The sequence below is a fragment of the Eptesicus fuscus genome, chromosome 5 (assembly GCF_027574615.1).
Source record: "Eptesicus fuscus isolate TK198812 chromosome 5, DD_ASM_mEF_20220401, whole genome shotgun sequence".
In the NCBI taxonomy this organism is placed as follows: Eukaryota; Metazoa; Chordata; class Mammalia; order Chiroptera; family Vespertilionidae; genus Eptesicus; species Eptesicus fuscus.
Window position 1 is genome coordinate 101,292,885 of NC_072477.1, and position 24,925 is coordinate 101,317,809.

A 24,925-nucleotide genomic window follows, 5' to 3' on the forward strand; every position below is an offset into this window, starting at 1 on the left:
TAGATGTGTAATCTGGAATGGAGTAGAGATGAAGAGTGCAGAGTAAGAATTTTTGTTTCTTAGATTTGAATTTCAGATAAACAACAAATATTTTTAGTATAAATGTGTCCCATGTAATATTTGGGACATACTACAACTAGGTCATGGCTTAGTTGAAATACAAATTTAACTGGGTGTTTTTATATGTTATCTGGGAACACTAAATCTAACTAAATTCCAGACAAATAATCAGGTGATTTTAAGTTGTTTTAAAAACTCTCTGATTTCCTAATGTTGCAATCTGAAAGTTAATGGGTACTCTGGACAATGGTTGCACTAAACAGCTTCAAATACTCTCAGAACACTTAATGTTTTACTCACTATCCATTGAGTCATATCCAATGCCACATCCACTTTCAAGCTGAAGGGCCCTTCAAATCTCGATGTCCAAGGGTGCATGAAGCAGAGCTATTTAAATAAACTCTTCCTGTCAAACTTACAAATGGCCCTTCAGTTTGGAAATGATTAAACTTCCAAGAGTGCATAGGTAGATTTGAAATAACTCTAGAACTTTATTCCCTGACTGCCTTATTCCTGCTTTTCAAATTTTGTTTCTAGGATACAATTTAGTTGCCAGGTAGAAAAGAAGTTAACTGGTGGTTAACTAGAAAAATCCTAAGTATTAATAATAGCTGACTTAAAGGAAGAAGCAATTGATTGGAATTTAGGTACCCAACACAGGAAGCATCCAAGGTCTCAGATAGAAAAGCCCCAGAGGCATATGCATGATCTGTCACAAAAAAAAGTTTTATTTTTTCAATGACAATGAAATACATTGGCAACCTCCCCATGTAATTGCATAAAATTTCCTGCTGTGCTATAACACTGCAGATTCTCTTATTTACCACACTGGGATACTTGACATTTCATTTAATTTTTCTTTCTAACATCACTGCCACTGGGTTTAGTATGGATGAGTGACAACCTCACAAAATGATTAAAGCTGGGACTCAATGAAATTAAAATCAGAAGGTACCCAGAACTCTAACAAAACATCCTCCCCAGCACTATGAGAACTCTCACTGCCAAAGTTGCAGAAGTTCTTTTAAGTACTATCTCCCTTAGTATCTATAGGGAATGCCCGAACAGAGACCCTCCCATACCTGATGATTGGAAGGAGATACATAGCCTTCTGTCTCAGAAGCATCACTGCTCAGTGTTGGTGTCTGTGTCCGGAGACTCAGAAGGACTTCGTGTCTGTATGTACACCTTTCTGACAGGTGAGGCCTGCTCAGTTAATAATGACATTGTCCTTGATCTATCTTTTTAGTCTCACCTGCTGTATCTATCTCCCAGACCCATTAAAATATTTGTTATTCTGAACACAAGTCTTTTTTACCTGCATGCCTCAATGTGTAAATTTCTCTTGACTTAATCATTTCCTTTGTTGTTGTTGTTGTTGTTTTTAAACTAGCGACTTTTATTTTACTTTAAGGCCTGGTAGGCAGAGTAAGTCACTTGTCACCCTAGAATATTAAGTGTGTAGTTAATGTCTCCACCGCTGAATCCATCCTGTTGTATTTTTGTTCTATCTCCATCCAGACTTTTATGATTTCTTTTTGGGAGTATCTATGTTTCTATATATAAAATAGATGCCTATTGAAAATTCATAAGATGCAGAAAAGGTTAGAGAAGAAAATAAAATCTCCATAAGACCACCATTAGGAAATAACTACTAATAGCTTCCCAGAGTTTTTTTTTTTTTTCTTATTCTAAATGAATGTGAATATGGTGTGCGTGTTTTGTTATTATAAAAATGTGGTCATATTACTTCTATGTTTGATGAGCTTCCTTTTGTTTAGTTCTACGGCTATATTTCCAAGTCAAGATATTTTTCTACCACATCATTTTCAGTGGCTTTATGATATTCCATGGTAAGGTTGTAGCATAATCTATTTAATCAGCATGCTACCTGTGAACACTGTTATTCAACCTGATTGACATTCATTCAGTGGATAATACTGCTCATCTGCCAAGTTCTGCATTAAGTGGTAAGGATATCAAGAGCAGTAAGAGTGTGGGAAGCACAAACACATGACTACAGAATGGGGCAATGTGCAGAAAGTGTGATGCAGCACAGAGGAAGGAATGAGCCCTTTACCAGAGAATTGGAGCTAGAGGTACTATAGACATTTCACAGATGGCTATGATGTCTATTATATGAAAAATACACAATAGAAGCATGCAAGTGGACACAAAGGGAAAATGTGTTCCAGGAAGAAGGAGGAGCAGGAAGTGCAGAGGCAAGGAGAAGGAAATGAATGAATGAAATGACAGACACTGAACAATCTACCATTGTGGTACGCAGTTAAACAGACATGAGCAGAGCAAGGACAATGAGCCAGGTACAGAAGGTCACCAGGTGCATAGCAAAAGACAATTGTAAGGTGGTACCTCACCCCCAGGGTGATCTTTCAACTCCTAGCATATCTATGGGCATGAAGTTTGGACCCCCTGACCTTTCCTCCCTAGAGATATATAGGCCTCAGTTACATTTCAGCTCCAGGCCCAGAAAAGCAACAAAATCAGATCAGTGACCCCAAGACTGACCTCAGGACCACTCCTGCCCTGTCACCAACCAATCAATCAGTGAGACTGCAATCTTGAAAGGACACACCTGGAAAGCTGCTGAATATTCTATTAAGATCTTCCCATGGGACTTCTCCTAAAATCTCCACCCTTAAACCCTTAGGGCAAGGATCCAGTGTGCTCTCCCTCCTAGAAGCATGTCGTAGCCTTTCGCTTCCCCTTCCCGAGACCCGACCCCCCACCCCCACCCCCCTCTGCATTACTATTACTTTCCTCACTCCCAAGCTCTCAGGGTCTTTCCTTTACCTCTATAACTTGTTTCCTAAGCCTATTTCTTCTATGAATTATTTCTTCCACCTCTATGACTTGATAAATAAATGTTCTCTTATGGTTGAAGTCTTGGCTCTGAATTCTTCCCTAGCCAGAACTCAAGTACTGAGGTTGCTGAACCCAGGTCCGGTCTGACCCAATGCATCTAACACCTGGTGCCATTCCTGCCCACCTACAACACCAGGTTTCCCTCACCACTATAGACATTTCTCAAGAAATATATTCATCTCTGGCCATCTTAAAGCCAAAATAATCAATTGTCATGAAAACCATTCAAGATCAGCCATGACCATCCTCTTGGTGATTTAGCTTTCTGAATTATATTGAACTCTTAGCAACCTCACATTCTAAGAGATAAGATTGATGACTCAAAAAAGGCAGCTGGAAAGACAAAGATACAATCCAGAGGAGTTCTAAATATAGCCACCCTCTGGGTTTGAGAGTTCATTGTCCTAACAATAATTCCTTTCTTTCCATAAAAATTCACAAACACAATAACCATAATTAAATAACCTGCTTTTCTTCAATTCAATCAGCTGTGGTCCAATCACTGTTTTCTTATTTTGAAAAATATCATTATTTCACAGCTGCCTTATTTTTAATTAGAAGATGGATGTGATTTCACATCTGAGTTTACTGTACTTCTGTTTAATATTAAGGGTGCTGGTGAGGGGATGTGAAGATGGGAGGGGGTATGTACACAGCTGAACATCAAGTGCATTTGCTGAAATTGTTGAATGTGTCACTCCTTGTGTGTGACAAACATAAACATCTGGCACTTATCTGATGGTATGTAAATTATTTTACAGAAATTCATCAAAATCCTTTTTAAAAAAATATATTTTTTATTGATTTCAGAGAGGAAGGGAGAGATAGAGATAGAAACATCAATGATGAGAGAGAGTCATCGATCAGCTGCATCCTGCACACCCCACACTGGAGATTGAGCCCACCACTTGGGCATATGCCCTGACAGGGAATTAAACCGTGACCTCTTGGTTCATAGGTCGATGTTCAACCACTGAGCCATGCTAGCTAGGCTCAAAATCCTTTTGAGTTCTAGTGACCACCCTTTGAATTAACTTATGTAGCATTATCATCAGAAGTGACTCAATCTGGCATCTTATTTCCAATCCTATATAATAAAAGCCTAATTTGCTAAGTGTCTGGTCATCCAGTCATTCGTTCAACCAATCAATGAGTAATATGCTAATGATATGCTAAGGCTGCTCAACTGCTTGCTATGACGTGCACTGACCACCAGGGGGCAGACAGTCGACTGGTCAACCAGTTGCTATGATGTGCACTGACCACCAGAAGGAAGATGCTCCAACCAGTAGGTTAGCTTGTTGCTGGGGTCCAGCCAATTGGGACTGAGCAAGATGGGCTGGACACGCTTTGGAGCCCTCCCATGGTCTTTCCCTGGCTGGCCAACCTCCCACTTCTCTCCCAGGCCCCGATAGTGCACCAGTGGGGTCCCTTGGCCTGGCCTGTGCCCTCTCACAATCTGGGACCCCTCGGGGGATTTCGGAGAGCTGGTTTTGGCCCGATTCCGCAGGCCAGGCCCAGGGACCCTACTGGTGCATGAATTCGTGCACTGGGCTGTAGTATAAATATAAAATTCTAATACTGCTCGTAGAATCTCTAACCACATCTTACTTTCACTGTGCTCCACACACAAAGAGAAGATATTGCTAGACAACAGATACAAAAGAGAAAGACTCAACTTTTATTTGGGGAGAGTGCACTAATAAAAGAAAACAGCTGTCCTCATTCACTTCTAGGGGCAGGAGATGGTGTCCTAGCAGCTTCTTGGAGTGAGGGGCCCCAAGGTGTGGGTTTTAACCACGTTTCTGACTAATTCTTTGTTGTAAAATGTCTACAGGTATAATCCACATGTGCTTTATGACCATGGTATTGTCTTAGTAATGACAGGAAACACATTCCCCAGATAAAGAGAAGCCAGAAGAGGCACACATTTTACTGGAAACCACTTGAGGACAAAGAATTAATTTCAGCATTATGTAGTAAATCACGTAGCAAACCTTTGCAAACTGTTAGTTAAATACCAGCATGCAGCCTTTGAGCCATGAAATGAATATCCTTGCTTCCTATAATAATGTATAACCAGCTATTGGTAATGTCACTATGTAGCCTAGTCTAATTTCTAAAATGAAAATCTGTCTTGCTCAATAAAATACTGCCCATTGATCTGGATTGGCAAGGGAGCATTTACCAGCTTTTAACATTCCCAAGGCAGGTCAATGAAAAAGCCTGAAAAAATAAAGAACAAAGAATTGAAGTCTGATTTAAAAACAGGAAGAGCACTTGTCGGTAGGGAGTGTGTGTCAGATTTTTTTTAGAGCATCTTTGATGACTCAAAGAGCTGTTTAATTAATCACTAGACTCTACAAGCTAAAGAAAATATTTTTGAGCTATTGCTCATTTCCTTAGATAACACATGTGTAGAGCCTGAGCATTTAAACATCAGTGCTATTATAGGGTCCGGGGGCTTAATTCACAGTACCTGATCATTATGTTACTTAGATGTTGAACTTCTTTTCTTCAATTTTATTTTTCACTTATAGTTTACATTCAATATTATTTTGTAGGCATTTTGATCTTGAACTTTTTATAGTTACCAATGAAAATATACTCACTTTATATTCAGTGACATAATTATCTTTTTATGTATTTTTTTCATCATTTCTGTATTACATAGAAAAATACTGATGGCTAAAACTACTCTTATTAGTAGAAAATTCATGAAGCAACACGTCTGTGTCAGGCATTTTATTAAGGGCTAAATTTACATACACTATCTCTTTCAATTCTCACAATAATCATACAGGGAAGGTTTTATGGATAAGAATTGAAGAAGAAAGTGATGTGTGTACCTCTCTTAGTCACAGAACTTATCAGGACTTACCCCAGATCAGATCTGTGGCCCACGCATGAGCCTCTACAACCCATGCTATTCCCCAATTCATATTGCAAAAACCATAATTATAGAAAAATAACTTAGGATTTCTTAGTAATTAACAATTAAATCTTATAGTTACCCTATGTGGAAATTAAATATTTTGCATAATTATACAGAATATGAAACCATTTATGATTACTTTGGCTATTTGTTTAAAGTTTACACTGGCTACTGGAAAGCAAAACTTTACAAATGATTCAGTTATGCTGTAGAAAAACAAGATGGTAGTGATAACACATTTTTAGCAAAAGACAGTGAGAAAACATTTACAATGCTGATAAATAATTAAAATATTCAAGTACAAGAAAAGCGCAATGTAGAAAGAACGTCACTCATTTTCTTTTCTAGTCTTAATTGCCTGGTTTAATATATTTTTCCATATTTCTATGAAAGAAAAGCATTTTCCTGGGTGGAAACAAACTCCTGGTTGCAACACAGCCTATGCTGATAGTAAAACAATCCCAAGTGAATGAACAGATGAATTTTCCTATCAGAAGATGTGAGCCAACCAGCCAGAATAACATCAGATAAGGCTGTAACAAATGCAGTCGAAAGGCTGGCTTCCCTGACTGCCACTGTACTCACAGCAAAAGAACCACAAGGAAAGGGGCAAGGAAAATGAAGTCCCCAAATGAGGGCTGACCTTTGTCTTTTTGGGTGGTAAATGGAGATGCTGTTTGTGTGGGCTTAGCTGTGTCTGGATGTATAGCACATTCTCTCACTCTCATGCTATTTTTTTTTTTTGCATAAATCAGAAGCAACTAATTAAAAAAGAAATATTTAATTCTGATATGTTCTTTGAACTGGAGTTCCGTCTGGTTCTGTTTGAAAAGCAAAATCTGCTGTAGTTGTTAAAATTGGTAAGTGGCATTGGCAGAAAGAAACAAAAGGGACTTCTATAGCGCAGGTTAATACTACAGCATTTCAACTAGAGACATTTCCAGAATCCAAGCTACTCAAATCACTCCAATATAGAAACCATAAAGATTGAAAGTGAAGGAGAACGCTGCTCTAGGGTGGAGACACCACCTCTGGCCTCCATTGGCTTGGTGTGACACACACAGAATTAGGCTTGAGAACAGTGCATGGAGCTGTGACATCCCCTGAAAATGTTCAGCTTAATTTATGAAATATATTTAAGACAAACATGAGCAGAGTGTCTTCACATATTCTATGCAAAACCCGAGGGTTTTTTCCTTCTATATTTTCTAGATCAGATATAATTGTGCTCAGAAAAATTAGATAAATATTCCATTTCAATTCCTCTCTTATAAGAAACTTGCACAATGTAGACCTCAAGACACACAATATTCTGATGACATAAGGGGAGAAAACGAAATCGTATTGGGATTCCTATAAACTCTGGGATACAGGAAATTAGTATCTCAGGCAATTTAAAAGTGCTATGTGGAGTTAAAGGGAAAGGCTGATTAAATCCCTGTGCTTTAGAAGATATTGTTTTACATCTTTAAGATATACACTTAACTGTGAACTCATTTCTTCTTCTTTTTTTAAATTTCTTTATTGATTAAGGTGTTACATATGTGCCCTTATTCCCCCATTACCCCCCTCCCCCCCCACTCACGCCCTCACCCCCCTGTTGTCTGTGTCCATTGGTTAGGCTTATATGCATGCATACAAGTCCTTTGGTTGATCTCTCCCTCTTACCCCCACCCGCCCCTACCTTCCCTCTGAGGCTTAATGGTCTGATCGATGTTTCTCTGTCTCTGGATCTGTTTTTGTTCATCAGTCCATGTTGTTCATTATATTCCGTAAATGAGTGAGATCATGTGATATTTATCTTTCTCTGACTGGCTTATTTCACTTAGCATAATGCTCTCCAGTTCCATCCATGCTGCTGCAAATGGTAAGAACTCCTTCTTTTTACTGCAGTGTAGTATTCCATTGTGTAGATGTACCACAGTTTTTTAATCCACTCATCTGCTGATGCTCATTTCTTCTTTAAAATAAAGTCTTTTGCTTCAATACCATATTAATGTGCAGATGGGTACCTCAGAACCTTTAATAGCTTGGTAGAAGATGACATTTAAATTGCCCCCTCTTCCAACTAGAATATTCAGGAGCTATTGCTGGGCAGTAAAAGACACAGGGCTTAAAACTTTTTTTTATTTTAATCCTCACTGGAGGATATTTTTTCCATTAAATTTTAGAGAGAGTGAAAGAAACAGGGAGAGGCAGAGAGAGAGAAACATCTATGTGAGAGAAATACATTGATTGGTTGCCTCCTGCACATGCCCTGACCGGGGCCAGGGATGGAGCCTACAACTGAGGTACATGCTTTGACCAGAATCAAACCTAAGACCCTTCAGTCTGTGGGCTGATGCTCTAACCACTGAACTGACCAACTAGGGCAGGGACTTAATACTTTTATTTAACACTAGAGGCCTGGTGCATGAAATTCATGCATGGGGGGGATGTCCCTCAGCCAGGCCTGCACCCTTTCCAATCTGGGACCCCTCAGGGGATGTTACCCTGCCAGTTTAAACTGGCAGTCAGACATCCCTTTCACAATCCGGGACTGCTGGCTTCTAACTGCTTGCCTGCCTGCTTACCTGATTGCCCCTAATTGCTTCTCCCTGCCAGCCTGATTGCCCCCTAACCATTCCCCTGCCAGCCTGATTGACGCCTAACTGCTCCCCTGCCAGCATGATCACCCCCAACTGATCTCCCCTGCAAGCCTGATCTTGCCCCAAACTGCCCTCCCCTGCTGGCCTGATGGCCCCCAACTGCCCTCCCCTGCTGGCCTGGTCACCCCTAACTGCCCTCCCCTGCAGGCCTGGTCCCCCCTAACTGCCCTCCTCTGCTGGCCTGATCTCACCTCAAATGCCCTCCCCAGCAGGCCTGGTTGCCCCCAACTGCCCTCCCCTGCCAGCCTGATCACCCACAACCGCCCTCTCCTGCAGGCCATCTTGTGCTGGCCATCTTGTGACTATGTCATGTGAGAGATGCCATCTAGGCTTTTATTATATAGGATTTTTTTAATTCTTATTTCTAAGTTGCATTACATTTAAAACCTGAGCCTAATTCTTTGATCTGGAAAGAGAACAAGTACTCAGAACAGACCAAACTTAATCCCTAGAAGCTTGGTTAAGAATTTAACTTAAAAACTCTGTAGTAAATATTGCTTAATTGGAAGTTCTTAAGAGAGAAAAATAAGTATGCTATAGTTTTAAAACAATTTGTAACCACTTCAAATATAATAGATCTCATCATCAAATGCCTCATAGGAGAGAGTTAGCATGTGCTTTTGTGAGATGGGTTTTCTCAGCAAAGAATTAGTGAGCTTCTCTTCCATGGAGGGTACAGGCTGGCACAGGATGGCCTTCCATAGCTCTTGCTTCCATCCACTACTTGTTTATGTGCAATACCTGTGAAAAGTAGAAAAGTGTTCTCCTAGTCTAGGACCTAAAGGTTAGGAATTGCATGGGGTCTGTGGGCATGTGCAAGTTGATCGGTAAAGTGATAGTGTCCCAGTTGACTGTAGGGATGTGATCCCAGACATCCCGTAAAAGCAAGCAGATGTGTATACAGATCTCTGGCTCCTGACTTTTGTCTCTGCCAAAACAAAGAGGGTCCAATAATAGAAGAATGGATAAAGGATGGTCTTGATTACAACCACTTTATACCTAATAGCAGAATGTATTATCTCTGCACATAATTTCAGTAGGACAGTAGTACATACATAAAGCATTTATTATTGTTGTTATTGTTATTAAAAACATTTGGGGGCAAACTGTAAACTAATATATTGAGTCAGGGTGCATTCTCACACTGATGTGTCTTAAAGTCCATATGTTGCTTCACAAATTGTAGGTGCTTAAACTGAGAGTGTGAAATTAAACTGGAGGATGATAAGTGTTTAGATAAAAAACATTTAATCCATTAAATTCAACACACATTTATTGGGAGCAAGTAGGCCTATGTGAAATAATGATATTATGAGACTGAAAGTAAAAAGTGCCACCATGCCAATAAGTGAGGCATTTTGGGATTCAGAAGAAGGAACAACTACTTGTGGAAAGGAAAGAAAAGGCTCTATGGAAAAAAGATCATTTGAATCATTCAAACTGGATGTCATAGGATAAGATAAGACTTTGCTGGGGAAGGGACCAGGGTTGATTAGCTAAAGGCAGATGGAACAGGGGGAAAAAACACCCAACACAACTGCCTACATTTCAAAATAAGTGATATGACAAACACTTTCCTTCTAATATCTGTTGGTAAAATTCCCTTAGAGAGTAAGGATAAGTGTCCTCTGTACCCCCACCTGCCTGAGGCTAAAGCCAACAGCAGTTAGCATATTAATGCAAAAAGAATCATTGGAAGGCCAATGGACTTTTCAGCAGGGCTGAAAATAAGCATAATATTGCCCTGCTATGGGTTCAATGGCTCAAGGCAATTCCTTAACCTGATAATCCTTTTACTGTTTACCAAACTTTACCTTGGATATGCCTGTATGCATTGCTAAAGGGAAAATGTGTATTACAGTAAATAAAAAGTGGACTGGCCAGAGGTCAGTGCGCTCTTCACAAAAGAGGCTCCACCTGGCCCCCGATGCCTTCTAAATTCATATTTCTTGTATAGCATTTTCATTTGTGCGGCAGCCCCCGCCCCACCCCCGCTTCAGATCCTGAACCCCAGCCTGCAGATTGAGGCACCCACACCAACACACATCATCCTTTATGTGGGCCTTCATGTGGTCCACAAGTCCAGTCCAGGAAGTGCTTGGTTAGTGACAGAGACAATGGAATCACACTGTTAATTAAACTTAAAGCTCATGACTCTGCACTGCACTACCGAGTAATTCTGCTGAAACGTGTACTTTTGCTGACTCTGGAATCAAGCTTTTCTGGGAATGAGACCTAAACCTCATTCTGCACGAGTCAGAGACTTCTCTATTGAGCCTAATGTCACACTCTGCAGTGCCATCCCATGTTTATATCCTCATTAAAAAAAAAAAATTCAGTGAAATGGCATAAAAACTGGGTGATGTTTTCTTTAGGGATTCACACTGCTATTGAAATCATACCATTTGCTCCTCAAACATTTAATGAGAGGTCAATGGGTTTAGAACATGAGCTTAGAATGGTGGGTATTTTTGTTTCTAATATCCGTTGCACTGTGAAGGGAAGTTGGTGACTGGCAATTATTCATTTATAACACAAAAAAGTGCCAGATACTTGGGTGAAAGAAAGCGAAGGTACCGGATCCCTGCCCTCAAATAAGTGAGGGAATAAGTCAAGTCAACAATAAATCTCAGTACAGACTTCTTAAAAATACTCTGTGAATTCTAGGACTACAGGGGGAAAAACTGGGGTGATGCAGGCTGCATTTGATGACAAAAAAAGCAAAATCCCCAGGACTACCTCTGAACCTTTGACATTAAAAAGTGACCTGGACAATGTTAAACAAGTTAATTTAGCCATTCTAAGCTTTAGGCTCCTCCACTCTCCAACAAAATACCAATGTTTAGCCGATTTGTTACTTCTCATGGTTATTATGACCATAATGAGGTATTTGTATACAAATTCACTATAAGAATGTGACCCTAATATTTTCTCCCTTAGTCATTTTGGGTAATTGGTGTGTGTGTGTGTGTGTGTGTGTGTGTGTGTGTGTGTGTATTTCTGTCTGTAGTTCCTAGATTACAACTCCTTTGGAAGAGAGACAGTCTTTTTTTAACTTTAAATTCACCTAGCCCCACATACTAGCCCATAATTCTTAGCAGATGCTCAATGTTTGTTGCATTTAAATTTAATGCTGGGTCAGTCCAGCATTGCTGGCAAGATCTGAAACTTCTTTCTTCCGAACAAAAGCCAAATACCCATCATTAAAGTCTATGTTAAAGTATTTGGACAAATAACATACTCTAATGCTAAGAATGTAATTATTCTTATCTTGGTGTTTATAACTGCAAATATTATAACTACTCATAAAATTTCCAATCCTTTGAAAAGTTCATTGCTTAGAGCTCGAGTCAGCAAAATGATGAGCTTCATTGGCTAAGTCTACGCCATGTGAAACACTTTTTTATTTATTTCTCAAATGACCTCTTATTAACTTAGTAAGTGTCCCTCCTCCCAGAAGTTACCCCAAAGGTGGCAGGGCTTAAATCATTTTCACTATATATCATGCTTTTAACCCTTTGCACTCGCTTGCTTTTTTCTTGATTCCTTTATTCTAATGCTAACCGTGTCAAGTCACACTCGACATCCGAGTGCAAAAGGTTAAATATCTCACTCAAACCTCTTTCAACCTTTTTATTTTAAAGCTAAATAATTTGCAAGTGTGATGTCCATCCTCAGGATGTTTATGTACTGGAGGTTTACATATCTGGTATCTTAGATTATTTCCATGCCCTTCCTGTACTTCTGAAAAAAAATTGCAATATCAAAATTTCACTGTATAGCTATAGATTTCTATGGTCTTACTTAATCCACATGTGATCTCTATTAGATGTTGGAATGATAGCTTTGTGTGGCTAGGAAATGAATGCAAATTTCAGTCCCTTTGCGATCTTTGTGTTTATCTCCTGGTCTCTGAGAAGCAGCCTCACAAGGAGCCCTGGAGCTAGCTCTGCACTGAGAGGCAGCGACCTCAGCTATGGACACACATATTTCCAATCTATCAGCAGTTTAAAGAGGTTTACAAACCGAAAAGACCAAGAACATATTAAAAAGCATTTCCAGTAAGGTATATTTCTGTTGCAAAATCTGTGGTTCTATGCAATCCCATAAAGTTTTACCTGTATTATTAGGGAGATTCATAAATGACTCAAAATAAACACACATGTGTACTCAAACAGGATTTGTCTATTCCAGCACAAAGGAAATGATTTGTTTATTATTAGCTTTGCAGTAAGTCATGCCTTTAATTTTCCTTCTTCTCCTAAAAACTTAGTTTCAAAAACAAACACAAGGATGAATTTCTGGAAACTGAAGAGTTGCAGATGGGGTGATGGTCTCAATCAGTCTCTTGGACTATAAACTCTGACAGCATCTTCACACCGATTTTCCATGTATATCTCAATGATCTAGGTGGGCCTCTTATGGTAATGAGAGTTTCATGTGCTAATGGAGAGTCTGGGAGTGCAGGTGTCCAATAAAACCCTTCTACTTAGGGCAAAAAAAGCCTGCAAGGAGCTGATGGGATTACTGAGATTATAAAGACTGCTTGCTGTCCAGGAGACAGAAAGAAGAGAAAAAACAGGCTACCTTGGTACAACTGCTCATCAGAAATTGTGTGTAAACAGTTAGTCTCTGAAGAAATGCCAATCATTGCTGAGAACAGATGAAATGAACTTAGAGATTTAATATTTGGTCAACGGTATTTTTCTTGTTAGAAGCTAACCTATTCAAACTGAAAGTGTATACTGATTCTTTTTAAAGGATCACTTACTTATATAGGAGGCAGGGACAGCCTTGAAATAAAGGATTTGCAAAATATTGCTTCCTAAGAGAAAGGAAATTGGTAATTTCACATTGGTAATTTCAATTCACAACTGATGTTATATAGTTTTGGACTGAGCAAAGGCCAGCCTGTGGCAGGAGAAAAGCTAGAAAGTTGGAAACTCCGTGGATGTGGATGAAACATGAAAATGAGGAAGGTAAAATATTCTACAATGATCAGTGACTCCCATGCTCCTTCGAGAAGAAAGCGACAAGGCTGGTGCTCTAAAGACATGTTGCTTTGCCATCCAAATGCAGTCAGTGGACAGAACTGCAAATTCTTTCCATGTCCTGAAAAAATAATCTAGCTACATTAATGTCATGCACTTCAGCCTGGGTTGCACAATGGGAAAAATAGATCTGCATGACCACTTTAAACTACAGCAGAACAAGCACAGATGTTACACTGAATACATAGCGTTTTCCCTCCCCAGCACTACCCAAAGTCCCTAACATAATGGAAGCTATGACTTGCATTTCTCCACATGGTTAGGCACATCTCTTTCAACCACATACTTGGAAGTGATAAGAGGTGAAATGTGTTCCTGTCTAACATGGCACGCCTGGATGTGTGGTGTTTTGGGGGTGGGGGTGCGGGGGAGGGAGTGAGGGAGGAGGTGAGATTATCCACAGAAAGAAATAGGGCTAAGGAACATATTTGGGAATGCTGACAGAAACATTCTTTTCAAACAACCAAAGCAGTAAGCTTTTCAGTTAGTAAGAATCCTAACACATTGTCACTGTAATTTTAGATGCAAAGTTAAGAATGAGAACACAGCATTTGGTATGGTTTCAATAAAACTGCAAGTATTTAAAAAGGAATGGGAGTGAATCGATTCTTAATTTTTTAAAATTACTTTCGATAAAAGATTTTAATTGAGATGAAATTTATGTGAAATCTACAAAATATTCTAAATGTAGATAAATAAATAGATGTTCACATAAACTCCTCTGGAGTTCTTGTTCTTCGACTAAGGCAGTGGTCGACAAACCGCAGCTCGCGAGCCACATGTGGCTCTTTGGCCCCTTGAGTGTGGCTCGGCGTTAGAACCACTTCTTCAAAATAGACTCGCCCAGGCTGAAAACTGACTTCTGCGCATGGGCCACGAAGTTTCAATTGCACTGTACGTGCACGCCCGCACGTGGTATTTTGTGGAAGAGCCACACTCAAGGGGCCAAAGAGCCACATGTGGCTTGCGAGCCACGGTTTGCCGACCACTGGACTAAGGGAACTCAATTACTGTATTATAGAAGCTGATAATCAGAGATAAATTTCAGCATATACAGGTTGAACTCCCAAATTACCTATTTCTATCTCTTTTCCTTTTTGTTCTACTCCCTCAAAGGTACAGGAATGTCCAGATAGTGATAATGTAAGATGCTTTCATTTGTCACAATAAATGAAATTCATTTACTTATTAATGGTTGATTTAGGGGAAGTGTCATGTTAAATGAACACATGCATTAACTGATATTTCTTTACATGGTAAATGGTTGCTAAAATAATGAATTCTTGCCATTTTGGTATTGGAGCTTTCTAAATAAACTAGAGGCCTGATGCATGAAAATTCATGCAAGAGTAGGCCTTCCTTCCCCCAGCTGCCTGCACCAGCTTCCCTCCGGCACCTGGGACCTGGGCTGATTCCCTCCTACAGCTGCCTGCAAGTACCTGGGACCTGGGCTGCTTCCTTATCGGGCCGCCCGCAGGCACCGGGGACCTGGGCTGGCTTCCCTCGGACCTCCCGCAGGCACCCAGGCGTCCCTCTGGCCCTGGCTTCATCAGGAAGGACGACCGGAATGATGTCTGGAAGATGTCAGGTCTAATTAGTATATTACCCTTTTATAATTATAGATAACAACATCCTTATAAATGAATCCAGTATTATTTAGAAACATAAGCTAAAGCTAAGGAAATAGTATAATGTATGTGCTATAGAATATTTTGATCGACAGTCACAATGACTAATCTGAATTTTTTAAATAATGTTTTTTTTTAAAGGCCAGTAAAATTCTGCATGTTATACTAGTATCTTCATTTTTTAAGATTGAGAACTTAAAGTTCTTTTCTCCATCTGTGCTCTGTGTACCTCTTGAAATATCAAAAACATTTTCTTCAGTGTTTTACATAATTTGCTAATGTCTTTTCTTTACTATGAGTATTTCCCTACAGAAAGTTTATACTTCATTTCCAGATCCTCAATCTGAAGGCTCTGTCCAATTTCTTGGACCTGTATAGCCATTAGCCTGTGCCACCACCTGGATTGTGATCTTGGTCTTTCTCTTCTGAAATGAGCTCTGGCTGTATCAGCTGTAGTCCTAAATAAACATACCAAGTCTTCGAGGTGAAAGACAACTGTGAGGACTTCCTTCATGCAGCTGGCTCCCTGGGGCTGCTTCGCCCCGCCCACTTTTTTGAATTAGTATATGGCCTACAACATGCTCAGAATTAACATGGTATTATTATTCCTAAAGAAAGAAAAACGAGCAGGTGTTGGCAGGATTTCAAGGTGGGAAGTCTGTAATGGTGGGTATGCCCATGCCTTACAGATATTTCCTTCAAAGACTGGAGAGACTTGAAAGATGAATGGTCTAGGCCTCACCTTATCTCCCTTCATGGACTGCACTTCCCAGTCACCAGGACAAAGGAACCAAGGGAAACAGGCTCACCAGTGAAGCTTCTGTGTGAAATTCTCAGACAAGCTTCATGGTGACCTAAACAATTACTTAATCTAAGAAAATCTTTTCAATTATTACTTTTTTTTGCTATATGCTGCCTCACATGATTATCAGTAGTATTTAAAATGAATTCCAGCTAGCCCTAGTCAGTTTGGCTCAGTGGATAGAGGGTCCCTGGTTCGATTCTGGTCAAATGTACATGCCCTGGTTGCAGGCTCGATCCCCAGTATGGGGCGTGCAGGAGGCAGCTGATCAATGATTCTCTCTCACCATTGATGTTTCTATCTCTCAGTTCCTCTCTCTTCCTCTCAGAAATCAATTAAAAAAATGAATTCCAGCTATACTCCATAAATTTATATTTTCATGTAGGCAAGCCCAAGGCACCAGCTGTAAGAGTAAATTCATTTTCAATAGAATCACAGAATCTTAAATGTTTGGAAAGACTTCACAACTATCTGGGCCAATCACCTGTCCCCTGAGGAATTCTCTCTATAGCCCTCTCAGGCTTGCTAAAAGAATGAGGGAGCTGATTTAATTCTTTACTAAACCAAGAAAATATAGTTAGAAGTTTAAAGCATTAGTTGTAAGAAAAAGACTTCATTTTTCCGAAAGAAGGCAATTAGAAGAATGCCATAAATGCACTTTTAACCGCTTGAGAGCTGAAAAATAAAACTGCACAAGTCACTTATACAAGTACATAAGTGATTATTCTGACTCATAATGTGTAATTAGTCTCAAGTGCTTACTCTGTTCAATAGTTGGAAATATAAAAGCATGATGCATTTTATTACTATTGGAATTTACAGAGCATTTTTTATTTAATCTACTTTCCTATATCTGAATAGAGAATGGAATGAAATTTGAAGGCTGGGGAGTGAGATGGAGAAAGGAAATGTGTGTGTGTGTGTGTGTGTGTGTGTGTGTGTGTGTGTGTGTGTGTGTGTTTCAGGTCAGCATCCAAAATTGCTATTTTGATGTAGATAAAAATTGTCATTTTGATGTGGAGCTTTCAAATGGTACATTAAGTGAGGAATATATAAGGGCATGGAATACCAAACATATCTTGCTTCAGAATTTCCAGGGGGCGCCTTTTTCACCTTTGGAGAGATTGCTGTGGATGCTAGAAAAGTTTCAAACTGTGGTGTTTGCCAATTCTGTAGAACAAGCATTTTTTGCTCTGGGGCTTTCAAATTATGATATGAAAGTTATTTAAAGCTTAGGAGTTTGTGTTACATTACATGCTGCATAAACATAGCCATTGCTCCTAAATGTGAACATTAATGCACTCTGTAAAGGTACAATTATAACCGCCCGGACAGAAATCAACAAACCTCACCAAAGGAATTTCTTAAAACTGCTATCATAAAATCTGTGCATGTTATGGATTTCATTAACATTTTACTTCCCGAGGATTCCCAATTGTACAATAACAGAAGTTCTTTAAATTTTAAATACCACAGACAGGAACTGCCTTTTACCCAAAGCAGATGTGAAATCATCAAACTTGCCCTTTTATTGGTCCATGGATATGAGACTGGTTGGTAATTGGTAGCCCTTAATGTGTTGTTTAGAAGTCAGAATTAGAAACTTAATAGTATTTTCCCATGAAAATATAAGTTAATAAGCAATAGACAGGCTTTTCAAACACAGTTCCTTACTCTTGACTATACTTGAAGTTAAAAAATTAAAATACAAACCACTTTGATTCGCATACTTTAAGAAAACTAAAATAGACAAAGGCCAGTGACACACAATGCCCAGGTGAAGGGGAGCTCTTTTCAGTCATATTTTTTCTAAATCTTGTCAATAATGACTTGTGATTTTTGTCCTTGTGTTTCCTTTTCTTAATCTGATCTTTATCAGTGCATTTTGAGACCTGAGTGTGCAGTATTCTAAAATAACATCTGTATTTATTTAGCTAAAAACAGTTCACTTTTAAAAGCTAAAAATATTGAACCATAAGATAAATAAGCAATGAGGTTATGAGGCTATTTTCCTGCATAAGATAAACAGATGAATCTGTATTTTTGGAAAACAAAAGACCTATGGTTCTGTTAAAAAAAAAAAAAAAAAAAAAAACAATGATAAGCAGTTGAAAAGGGAGAAAAAACAGCCAAACAACCAGTTACTTTTTCTTTCAAATTGCTGACTAAACTGACTATTTTTTAAAATGACTCGATTAGGATTTGGGGAATTTACACCCCTGGTTTTGATTAGGGGGTAATTTTACCCTCAATAGGACAACCAATTTTCCCCTCCATCATGACAACCAAAAATCTCTCCAGACTCTGAAGAAGTTTTTAGTTGTCATGATGGAAACGTGTGTGTGTGTGTGTGTGTGTGTGTGTGTGTGTGTGTGTGTGTGAAAGAGAGAGAGAGACTGGCTCCTAGTACAGGCCAGGACACTACTAAATATCCTACAATGCACAGGAAGACCCCCAACAAATAATTATAGTTCAAAGTGTCAGTTGTCAGTATTGTCCAGGCTGAGAAACCCTGCTTTAGGCATAGTCCAATCATTTGTTTAAATCTTCTGCAGTGACTGTTCAATTTAATAGACATCATTTACAATAAGCAACTAAATAGAACTGTGCTGGGTTTAGAAATGCTTGCTTGGTCTTCAGGGCATCATCTTCAAAAAGGATCCAAATTCATTTGCACATCTTGTTGCAATTAAGTGCCAGCAAAGAAGTAGAAGAAAGGACACTAAGATACTAATTCAGGTTCTGTCACTAACTCACTACGTGAACTTGTACATCACTTGACCTCTAACATATACAAAATAAGAAATTTGCACAAAATGACGTTTATATCTGCTTTTAGTCTTACACTTAAAGTTGATACATCTTAGAAAATATTATTCTAGAATATTACTATGAATGGTGGCTACAAATAGACACTGGCATAAAACATTAAGAAACTCAAACTATATGCAAAATGGAATGTACATGCTACGTAAATTAATTTATTTTTAAGTGTAATTCTTCCTAAAATGTGGTTATTTTAATATTGCTTTTTTCCAATAATGCTTCATTATAAAAATTTGAGAGGTTTCTTTAAATATTATACACTAGAGGCCTGGTGAACAAAATTCGTGCATGAGGGAGGGTGGGTCCCCTCAGCTCAGCCTGCACCCTCTCCAATCCAGGACCCCTCGGAAGATGTCTGAATGCCGGTTTAGGCCCGATCCCCTAAACTGGCAGTCCGACATCCCTCTCACAATCCGGGACCACTGGCTCCTAACTGCTCACCTGCCTGCCTGCCTGCCTGATCACCCCTAACTGCCCCCCCCTGCTGGCCTGTTCACCCCAACTGCCCCCCTGCCGGCCGAGTCACCCCCAACTTCCCTCCCCCCACCCCCGCTGGCCTGGTTGCCCCTAACTGCTCCCCCCTGCCAGCCTGGTCAACCCTTACTCCCCCCTCAGCCTGGTCACCCCAACTCCCTCCTCCCCCCCCCCCGCTGGCCTGGTTGCCCTTTACTGCCCCCTTGCTGGCCTGGTTGCCCCTTAATGATCCCCATGCCAGCTTGGTCGCTGCCAACTGCCTCCCCCCATCACCAGCCTGGTCACCCCTCACTGCCCCCCACCTCTGCCAGCCTGGTTGCCCCTCATTGCTCCCCTCGCTGGCCTGGTCAACCCCAACTGCCCCCCCCTGCAGGCCTGGTCACTCCATGCAGCCTGCTGCTCAGTCATTTGGTCACCCCTCACTAACCCCCTTGCTGGCCTAGTTGCCCCACACAGCCTGTTCGGTCATCCGTTCAGTTGCAATGGTTGCTTAGGCTTTTATTTATATAGATTTTCCTTATGGTGTACTGACATAAAATACTGATTAGCAAAATCACTTGACTGATTTACAAAACTGAGTTAAGTGGTCAAATTGACCAAAATATTTAAAATAATCTTGGTATTTTCTTGGTATGAGAAAATAACCAGTTATAAATATTTAAATAATTATGTGACATGCACATTGTTTTCCTGAAATAATATCCTCTTTTAAAAAAACTCCCTCTGAGTTTAATCTGTTCCTATATTTCTTATACATATATTTCCTTTGAATCACTTCCTATAATATGAAAAACCAAGGTACCAAAGAAAGCACTAGGAAAAGCTCTTCAGGAGGCAGTAATTTTGGGAACATGGACTTCCTGGTTGGAAAGCTAGCCATAGAAAAGAAACCTGTGATGCAGAAAGGGTAGGATGTAAAGCATTCACTGTATGCAGGAAACAGAAGTCAGTTCAGAATAAAGGCAAGAGAACCAAAGGCTTACCTGGAAGATATTTTTAAAGCAAATCATCTCTCTTCCAGATCAATGTTTTAGCTAAAATAGCATGTTAGTATTAGTTGCAATAAACACCCCTGTATGTGCATGTGTGCACGTGCACACACACACACACACACACACACACACACACAGAATACCTGGGTAAACATTCAATTGAATACCTGTATTGTCCCTAAGTCTGCCAACATTATATATTTTTACTAATTATATAGGTTTCAGGTATACAATTCTATAATACATCATCTGTATACTGTATTGTGTGCTCACCATCCCAAGTCAAGTCTCCTTCCTTCACCATTTATTTCCCCCTTTAGTGTCTTCTATCTCCCCCATCCCTTTTTCCTATGGTACTCATCAGGAAGTTGTCTGACTATTAGTTGTTGTTTTTTTCTTAATTCCTTTACCTTTTTCATCTAGCACCCCCCCAACTCCTCCCATCCAACATTATATTTTAGCACCCCCCCCAACTCCTCCCATCCAACATTATATTTTACACTCATCATTCCATATTTGGATAACCCAGTGCACTATTTTTGTCAGTTCTCTAGTCACACATTTATAAATTACCATTTTATTGCAATATCAGCAATTTACTAATGCCATGAATGAGATAATGCACACACTACAGTGACTAGCTTACAAGCATAGAGAGTTTACAATCAGGAAGACCTGGTTCAATACGTCTGGATTAGTCAATTTAACAGGAGGAACCAATTTTGAATACAGCACTACAGATTATAAACCTGCTAGAAAGTAGAAATTGTATGAAAAACCAAAAACCACTTTATAGGAGATAACTGTTTCACACCCAACACATTAACATAAGAGAATGAAAGATTTGTCCACAAGGTTTAGAAGAAAAGAAAATTATATATGAAACTTATTAAAATAAATGACATTCTAAAGCTTTAAGATAAATTACTTGTTTCTTCTTTCAATTTTAGACAACTTACTTTAAAGATAAAAACAAGTGTTTGAAATACATTCTTCTAATTGAATAAGCAGCACTCAGTTCTCCAACTAAAATTTGCTAAAAATGTGTATTGATACTCTGTCAGAGGGAATATTTCCATGAATTCATTAATTATTTCATTCCATTTGGCACTTAAAGGACATCCAGTTAGCCCTTTTTTAGTTCCTGAAATCAAACCAATGCCTTTAAATTATCTTTTGTCTTCGTTCTCAGCAGGTAACAACTGACAATTCATTTCTGAATCATGAAGAAGCCACTTAGAAGTTGTTGTTAGTAACAACTCACAGCCCTAGATGGATGCTGGGGGACCACCTGGACTAATGAAACGACCCTGCATTGGAGGTTAGGAATCTCGCTGTTTGGACAGTCTCCTCTGTGACCTGTGAGGCCCAAAGACCTCACCTGGCTTTGTCGCTTTTCTGTGTATAGTTGGCATGAGAATATCTACACAGTTTATTTCACATGATACAGCATGAGGTGAAAAAGCTCAATTTGAGTGGCCAAAGAGCTGTGCAAACTCCAGCTGCACCCTGGGCCTATGTCAGACTAACCACAGGGGTGATTCACCAGTTGCTGTCTGTCTTCAGGTCGCAGTGCCTACTGCCTCCCTTCCCAAGTCTGCGGAATGATGTCCACTTTAATTGTGTAAGACTGATCATTCCCACAAGTTTCACCTTTTCACCAAACTGGGATTCTGTGAACCATTTAACCTCTCTGGGTCTCATGAAGATGCAAATAAAAACCTCTCATCTACTTAATTTATATTCTAAAACTAAAATGGGAAGTATTTGCAAAGATGCTCTAAAAGGAAAAGTGCTATAAAAAATTAGGTTTTGTCATTAGAACATGTCTTACAATTAATTTGAAAATCCACCAAGCAACTAAAGGCCGCGGATTTGACCAGTTGTGCATGTTGAACTTTAATGAAGTCACCTACTCTCTTTGAAACTCCAGTGAACAGGACTAAGTGTGTGTGTATGTGTTGTTGTGGATGTGTTTTGTTCAGCTCAGCCTACCTCCTTATCACACTAGGCCTTTTGTTACTGGTGTCTGCTTTCAGAAGTCCTTCAGTTAGAAAATATAGAAATATTATGCAAGAGAAATACATCTGAGGCAAAAGGAAAACCTGGAAACAAGCTTCCTGACAAGGTTAGCACTAGTGCCTGTCTTCTGGAACCTTTCTTCTCCTCACACCTCAGAAGGAACATTTGCACGGGTGCCTTGCTTCAGGGGCTGATGGATGCTGATAGCTACCGACTGCCATCTTTGAGGGCTCCTCCTTCTGTGTGATTAATTCATAATGGGGCTGACTTCTCAAAGGAAGCAGGATTTAGCTTAGAAACCAACTTGCTGTCTGCTCTTCTGGAATAATTGAAGGCATAAATAATCTAATACCCAAATTTTCCCCACAAAATACAATGCCTTCAAATTTGTAGAAGAGTAGAGCCCAGCTTGAAGTGGTTTGTCAAGTAATTCTCTGTCTAAAGTCACTGGAGGATGTGGTAATTCATGAGTCCCTGGTGCCATTTTTATTTCTTTGGAATAACAAAGCTCATATCCCTTCCAGGCATGATCTCTCTTGCCTTTTTTTCTTCTTGTCTTCTGGCATTTTAACCATGGAAAAGTCACAGTTGTTTTGAGGAAAGCACTCCCAAGAGCTTTAATTAACGCTAGAAAAATAAATCTGTTTACAGTGTGGTGGACACTATCATTAATAAAACATTGAAATAATTAATGAATTAAATTCTGCTTTGTGTGAATGGCTATACTTAGGATCTATGAGAACATGTCTTCTGAACAAACAGGTTTGTTATGCACTTAGTTTGCAGAAATGAAGAAAAAGAACTGAGAATGCATTTCTCTGAGATTCATCCTATATAATAAAGATGTAATATGCAAATGTTCGTTACGCTGTGAAGCATAACGACTGGATCACGGATCAGCAGGAGGGTGGGGCAGTGAGGTACAAGCGGGCAGTGGAGAGCTACAGGAGGGGGGCAGGGCAGCAAGCTATGAGGGGGGTCGGGGTTTGGAGGGAGCTACAGGAGGGCGGCAGCGAGCTATTGGCGAGCAGGGCTACTGGTAGTATCATAAACTGCTAGAGCTTGAATGGAGAAGGTCACATAAATTACCTCAATTTTATAGGAAAAAGAACTCAGTTTCAGTAAGGTTAATGGCTTGGGCTCTAATGATGTACTTGTAAATTAAGGTGTGTTTTTTTTTTTTTTAAATAGCACCATTGATACCCTGAGTCTACACTTTGAATTTTTGATTGTTTAGCAAGAAACAAAAGCAAGAGAAGATTAAATTAATAATAAGATAAGCAGCTCTAGGACACAGAACAGAATGAAATACTTCAAAAAAAAAAAAAAAAGGAAAATTTCACGTTGTGACTTAACTCTGCCATTGACCATAAAGAGGTTTTAGTTGCTCAGAATATGAAGTGGCCCTTTGAGCAGGATATGACCATGTGCAGACTTCTGAGTTGAGACTTCCCTTCGTGCTCCTTCTCACTAAGCTGCCTCTTGTTTTTAAGCTTTCTGGCAGACAACAGATCTCACAGGAAGCACCATTGTGAACACTCATGTGGATGGTTAATGGTGCATTGTTGTTTTTTTTATGTCACTTAGTACTTTTCCAGAGAAAACAATGGGAACCGAAGAGTGTTCCTATCTTGAAGGAAAGTCAGTTTGCAATATTGTTTTATTAATTTAACACATGCAAGTGTTTGTCCTTGTTGCTACAGCAACATGTTTGTAGGGTATATTTGATGCGAAATGTGGAAAAGCTGAAAAAGAAAACAAATACCATCTGCATATTGATGTGATGGGGTAAGTGACTCTTGCCTCTCAGTCCAATTATGCTGTATTTGGGTAATTTGTAAAGCATTTAGCTAATAAAAACAAGGAGCTAACCACTTCCAGGTAGTTTCTGAAAAGCTGGAAATGGATGAGATTGCTCGTAATTAGGTGTTGGGTGGATGTTAGGCACTCCCACCATGTATACAGACACAACTAACGTGTAAATGAGCCCACTAAGCTCCCCAAGGAGAAAAAGCTCATTTTACCTCAAGGTGAGCAGACTCTAAGCTTCTCTGACATTCATCTTCTAGAGAGGCCTGGGGAGCAAAGGGCCCTGCATGCCAGGCTTAGAAGCAGTTAGCACCCAGGTCATCTTGGTGTGAGCCTTCTCAGTGGGAGGAAAGTCTAACGGGAGGTGAGTGATTGAATTTCTAGGGGTGGTAATGAATGATAAAGATGCAGCACACTGTGTAAAGAAGCAGGTGCTGGGGTCCCACAGACCCCGGTTGCCAAACTCAGTCACTAACTGTGACCTAAGGCATTTACAAATTTCTCTGAACCTCAGTGTTTTAAAATGAGGATAATTGTACCTCTTCCACAGGATTGCTCGGAGAATTAAAATAAAAATATGTCAGAGATTCAGTGAGGTCAGGCCCGCTTAGTAAGTACTCAATAAATGGTAACTATTTTATGAATGGCACAATTGTCAACTATTTCTAGCTCTCTTCCTGTTAGCACATTTTGAATTGCTGCCTCTCAGACGTTTAGTGTGGCTGTGGGATTTGCTTTGGCAAAAAAAAAAAAAAATGTGGGTGGAAGTGCTTGTTTTGAGGGAATTAAAGA

At 39.6% G+C, this 24,925-nt stretch overlaps 1 protein-coding gene across 4 annotated transcripts in view; it reads right to left on the bottom strand.

Annotated features, from left to right (window-relative positions):
• The window catches only part of NRP1 (neuropilin 1), a 170,667-nt gene that overhangs the window by 64,975 nt on the left and 80,767 nt on the right, over positions 1-24,925 (bottom strand). The gene's annotated exons all lie outside the window — the stretch shown is intronic.